Source organism: Candoia aspera, chromosome 3 (genome assembly GCF_035149785.1).
Source record: "Candoia aspera isolate rCanAsp1 chromosome 3, rCanAsp1.hap2, whole genome shotgun sequence".
NCBI lineage: Eukaryota > Metazoa > Chordata > Lepidosauria > Squamata > Boidae > Candoia > Candoia aspera.
The window spans coordinates 184,530,755-184,536,754 of record NC_086155.1 but is presented as its reverse complement, the minus strand read 5'-3'; the positions used below and the strand labels follow the sequence as shown (position 1 = coordinate 184,536,754).

The following is a 6,000-nucleotide window of genomic DNA, read 5'->3' as shown; positions in this document are numbered from 1 at the left end:
AGAACTCAGGATCTCCCGGTTTCTAGCCTGGTGCCTTAACCATTACTCCGAACTGACTCTCGAAATTATAACTAAGTCCAACACCCTATTTCTCCACACCAGCTGGGCCCTACAATTCTCATCACCACCAGCCGACAGGCAGGCTGCGCAGGAGGGTCAAACACAACTATGGGTCGGAGAATAGGCAAGGGAAGTGCGCAGCAGGCCCTCAGGAGACAAAACGGCGGCTGGGGTGGGGGGGCGGCGGGCTGCCGCCCTTCCCCAACCGGCGGCGCTACCCAGGCAGCCTTCACCTCCCGCGGGCAGGGAAGAGGCGGACCGTTGCCGTCTAACAAGGGAGGCGTCTCTCCGCCACCGTGGACCAGTGGAGGCGGAGCTGATATGCTTCACTCAGAAGGTACCGAGACCGTGGCCGGAATGGTTGAGGGGTGGCAGCTGGTGGGGGACGGGAAGGGACGGAGACTGAACCGCTCTCGCTTTAGCCTGCCCTGAGGCCCCTCACCCTCCCGCGAGCGACTGGCAAGCTCCGCGCGAACAGCCACCATAACCAGAGCTCACATTCGAGGAGGACAGGGGGCGGGCTATTCCGCTAGGCAAACTTTGTACTTCCTCTCTGATTGGTCCGGAGAGTAGCGCTTAGGTCGCTAATGGCTAGAGCTTGCTGCCTATCTAAGTCGGGTCTCAGCTCATACGCATTTTCTCCGGAGGGAGGTTGTCCACAGAGCAATAGAGCGGCCATATTGTTTTCGGGCAATATCAGTAGCTGGCAATCGGGTGGAAAGAGGAAGAACGGGCAAGGAAGAGCGTAAACTCTTCTTATCGGATTTAAATCTTTGCATCCCATCGTTCAACCTCAAGTCTCCCATACAGGGAAACGAAATACACTTTTTTGCGTGGGAGGGAAGGTGCTTATTCCTTCTGCGTAGATCTGATTGTTAGGAGGCAGTTTGCTTTTTCATACGGGCTTCCTTACTCGCCTCGCTTAATTGGAGGGATCGTTTCCTAAAGACGGATTGCTTTGGGAAATTTTGCCGAGGCCGTCCGTGATTTTTAGAAATCGCTAGGCAGGCATAAGATGTTCCCAACTTTGGGTCCGCTGATGGACGGGCAAAGTGATCATGAATATATCTAGTGGCCAAAGTAGTTTTCGCTAACCGGTGGGAAATGATCGAAATTAGGAAGATATATGCTTTTCAATGATATAACTCAATGGTGGCTGGGGAATTCTGGGAGTTGAAGTCCACACATCTTAAAGTTGCCAAGTTTGAAAAACACTGATATAACTGGTAAGATATAGGACTCGTTTCCCACCTGTTTTCAGGCTGAATTGAGACAAGACTGCAGCGTGGCTTTCCAAGTTCAAGATGAGTCTGGCAATGATTCCCAGCCTTTGATCCTTCAGGTGTTGTACAAACACCTCTCTTACCATTGAATGCACTGGATAGGGATCCTGGAAGCTATGGTTCCAAAACCATCAGGGAACCAAGACTGGGAAGCAAGATTAGTCTTTAGACATTTATTTATTTATTTATTATTTATTTATTTATCAGATTTATCACCACCCATCTCCTCCCACCAGAGGGACTCTGGGTGGTTTACAGCAAAATAATCAATAAAACAATAAAAATACAATAAAAATACAATATATAAAAATACAATATCTAAAAGTATAATTACAAGTCAGCAATAATTATAAATAAAAATAGAATCCATATGGGAAATGATCTAAGTCAGTCCTTGTATGTGCTGAGCACTCTAGGGCACTAACCAACCCCAAACATGACGACTCCCCTCCCCACCCCAAGCCAGGTAGCAGAGCCAGGTCTTCAAATTCATCCGGAAGGCCAGAAGCGATGAGGCTAGCCTCACCTCCGGGGGCAGGATGTTCCAGTGGGCAGGGGCTACTGCAGAGAAGGCCTGCCTCCTGGACTCCACCAGGCAGACTTACTGACAGGGTCCGCAACATGCCCTCTCTGCATGATTGGGTGGGACAGGCTGATGTAACGGGGAAGAGGCGGTCCCTCAGGTAGCCTGGCCCCATGCCATGTAAGGCTTTAAAGATGATGACCAACACCTTGAATTGGACCCAGAAGCAGACTGGTATCCAATGCAGCTCGTGTAGTAGTGGTGTTACATGCTCTCTTCTATGGGCACCAAAGATAGCCCACGTGGCTGCATTCTGGACCAGCTGCAGCTTCCAGATACTCTTCAAGGGTAGCCCCATGTAGATCGCATTGCAGTAGTCTATATGGGAGATTACAAGGGCATAAGAGACCATTTGAAGGGTGTCCCGATCCAGGAAGGGGCGTAACTGGTGCACAACACAAAGTTGCGCAAAGGCCGTCCTGGCACGGCTGCCACCTGCTCTTTGAGCAGGAGCCGTGAGTCCAGGAGGACCCCCAGGTTCCGCACCGGGTCTGTCTGGGGCAGTGCAACCCCATCCAGAACCAAAGATGACAACGTCCCGGATATGGAAGAGCCATTATCCCACAGCCACTCCGTCTTACCAGGGTTCGGCTGAAGCCTGTTATCCAGTTCATCTGCTTTTTCTTAAGGACTCAAAGTTACCTTCCACTTCTGTTCTCTTAAACTTGAGTTTGATAAGAGGGCATAGCGGGGAGGGGCTAATTTCCATTTGTGTTGGTGACTGTGGGTTTATAACTAGCTGATGTTAATAAATAAATATTATTTTAGGGGTGGTGACTATGTAAATTTGGGCGCTTTTGGCTAGGTTGATGGGGTTTGTGAGGCTGTATCTTTTTTTTTTCAGTCACAGGATAGAGATAAGGGTGGGTCAAACAGTGAAGATCATAGACATTCAATTGTTTTCTCATTACCTCCCTTGCCCATCAAATTACATACTTTGTTCTTCATCACTATATAAATCCACTAGGACTGACGTTATTGGAGTATGACTGCACAGTTCTAGAGTGGTACAAGTTCAATTTAATTGGAGCCTTGAAAGTGCAGGTCCAAGACATTTTGCTGTCTCTGGCAGCAACAAATCAGGATGCATCTTGTAAATCAAGCTAAGCATGCACTAGACAGGGTTTGATCTCAAAGTGGATGGAATCTCACATTTTTCTTTGAGCCATGATTTCGTGACAGATCAGAGGTATATGGGGTACCCAGCATCCTAAGCTATAAACCTCAGTAGCTGGGCTTATGCAGTGTGCTAAATCAAAATCGAGTTAACCTCTTTATGGCTGAGTTTGTTGTGTGTATTTAGTCTGGTTCTTTTTCTCTCTATTTCCTATGCAGTCCGCTGCCAGGAAAAAGAAAATCACTTTTGGAAGAAGCCAGAGCACTTGGAACCAGACCAGGGGTGATGTGGAATTAGGCTGAGAGCTGTCTGTTATCTCCTCCTGTTCTAGATCATCTTCCTAAAGATACTCGTCAGTGGTGCTATTGCAGCCCCAGTAAGTACTGGCCTGGGAAAGCTCTATGTTCTTATGGATATTGGGTGGTGCATCAAGTATTTTTGGCAGTGGGGATAGTGGGTTAGGCAGTTTTGGTGCTGAGGAAGGAGCAGGCTCAAATTTTCACCTTTATAGTACGCATTTGTTGTAATGTATTCATGAATATGATAAATAGTGCCACTGATAACTTTTCCTAAGAAAATTGTGCCTGTAAGTAGCTGTTATACTGTTGGATCCAAGCTTGTGCTGGCAGCTGTTCTGCTATCTAAATGTATGCAAGCATATAAAAAGTCAGCCTGGTGGCAAATTGTAGATGGAACTGCTGTTGCTCTGTGCAATCTGGGAACATTTCATTGGAAGCCAACAGGAAATAGAATTTTAAAATCAAAGCAGAATAAGAAGGCTTAATATTGTTACTCTGTATTTATATATGCCAAGCAAAAGGGATCATATTGTGAGACCCTAAACAGGGAAACGATGGATTTAAACATGGGCAGTGCCTTAGGATTGCAGAGTGAATGGGTTTGGGGCTTTTAAGAGAGAACAAGAGCTCTGTGCATGTGTTCATTCAATGCAAATATTCAACTGCGCAAACAAGTTTTGATTGTATTTTTTAGAAACATAGGTCAGGGGTTTCAAAATTCTTGAATTCACAGTGGTGACCATGATAGAGGGAAGGAACTTCTAGACCACGGTGGAGTTTCTAAGCCTGTATCTATTCCTTTTCAAAACTTGGATATATAAATGCCACATGCACAGATCAGATTTGTTTGCTTTTACTAATACTTCATGCTTTTTCTGTCTCCCTGACATATATGTATATAACACGTTTGGCAGGTATTATTGTTGGCTGAGCTTCTTTGACTAGGTTTGTTTTTTGTCCCTATCTATTTAAGAATATTTCTTCACTTAGTGGAACTCTGAGAAAAGCAGAGAAAAACTTGGGTCAGTGCCTTCAAACATGAAAAATTAAAAATAAAGGGCAGGGAAACTTGGAATGAATATGTGTAGAATAGTTAATCTTTCTTATGTTCAGTGTCCTTTGAACTTTTTAATTTTAATATATTAATCAGTTTTAGTTAAGAGTACTTGGGGTGAATATCAATCTTTGTTGAGGGGTATTGTCAGAAATCCATGAATATTCATTCAGATACAAAACCTTAAAGAATATACATTGTGAAAATTTAAAATATTTTGTCATGTTTTTTAATGTTTTTTGGATTCCATTTTTTGAAATTTAATTTTTTTTATTAGTACATTTAATAAAAAATAAACAGTTTTTCAAGACATCCCTTGACTTCTGGTGGGGACAAGGCAGACTGAACAGCTGTGCCCGCAGGCTTAGCAGGCAGAACTGACAACGTGGCATTTTTTTCTGGCTTAGGCACGTTTTCCCTGAAGCTCAGGAGTGTTTTTCTGGGAAAGGAAAACACTTGGAATTACCCCATTTGTCCTCCAGAATGGCAGCTTGCAGCCAGAAGATTGTAAACAGCATTTGCGCTCGACTGGTAAGAGCTAGCCAGGAGGCTGGGACTTCATCATTTTCCAAGCTGAGCTGTAGCTTTAAAGGGACATTAAGACCGGCCACCCCATTTCTAAATCACCCAATTTATATATATATTTAAATATATACCCTAAGAGAGGCTTTCTACAGCAAGGAGAAGCTGGTTCTCTTGGTGCTTATTGTTATTTTTGGGATTATTTTTTTTAAAAATTCTTTTTAAGTTTTGGCTTGTTTTCCATCCAAATATTAAGAAGGATTGTGAGTAGATAATTGTATCCCTGTTGTTATTTTTGTACTAAATTTGAAAATATTAGCATTTTCCTACACGTTGAATCGGCCATTTTGAACTTTCAGTTTCCTGCTTCTACTTTTCCAGGGGAACTGTCTGCTTATCACTTTCACTTGTGTAAACATATTCTGTAACTCTTCCATATCCTTGACTTTCGCTGGTTAAGCTCCTAGGAGGCGCCATAATCTGCTTGAGGCATGGAGGATCTTAAACAAACTTTCTCTGACTTCCATAGAGATTTCAAACAGATTCTTTCTGATTCTTACTAAGTTTTTATGCAAGGCATTCAGGACATTGTGGAAAACATGAGCTTTAAAATGTGTTACTTGGATGGGGATGTCATGGATGGAACTGAAGAATTTAACGGCGACAAAAATGTCTCTTCAGTTACTGTTGAAATGCTGGATGAAGATTGGATAGTCAAGTCGAAGAAATTAAAGGGAGAGATCGAGTTACAAGCCCTTAGTGAAATTGATCTTCTGATGGAATGCCATGGAAAAGAAGGGGTTATTATGTATGGCAGGTTTCCTAAAGAGAAGTTGGAGTTTTTGAGGGGGGCAGTTGGGCTGTTTGATTTCTGTAAGAAAAACGCTCTGTGCGCATTGTGGGGACATGTAAATGCTTTGGTCTATTTTGAAGTGGGATAAGGGATTAAGAATATCTATCTGGATTGTTTTTAGGGTTTAGCTGATTTCATTTATCTTTAATGATTTAGATTAAGATTACTAAGGTATAAAAATATTATTTATGTCATTATTTAAATTTATATCACTACCCATCTTCCCCAA

General features: G+C 43.3%; 1 protein-coding gene across 2 annotated transcripts in view; it reads left to right on the top strand.

The window, feature by feature from the left end:
• The first annotated feature begins 253 nt into the window (after positions 1-253).
• TRIQK (triple QxxK/R motif containing) overlaps positions 254-6,000 on the top strand; it is an 85,317-nt gene continuing 79,570 nt past the window's right edge. The window contains exons 1-2 of one of the 2 annotated variants that reach the window (XM_063299477.1): positions 261-397; positions 3,262-3,419. The gene's annotated coding sequence lies outside the window, so the exon portion shown is untranslated. Of the gene's footprint in view, positions 398-3,261; positions 3,420-6,000 lie in introns of both variants that reach the window. The other variant, XM_063299475.1, reaches the window with a different exon arrangement.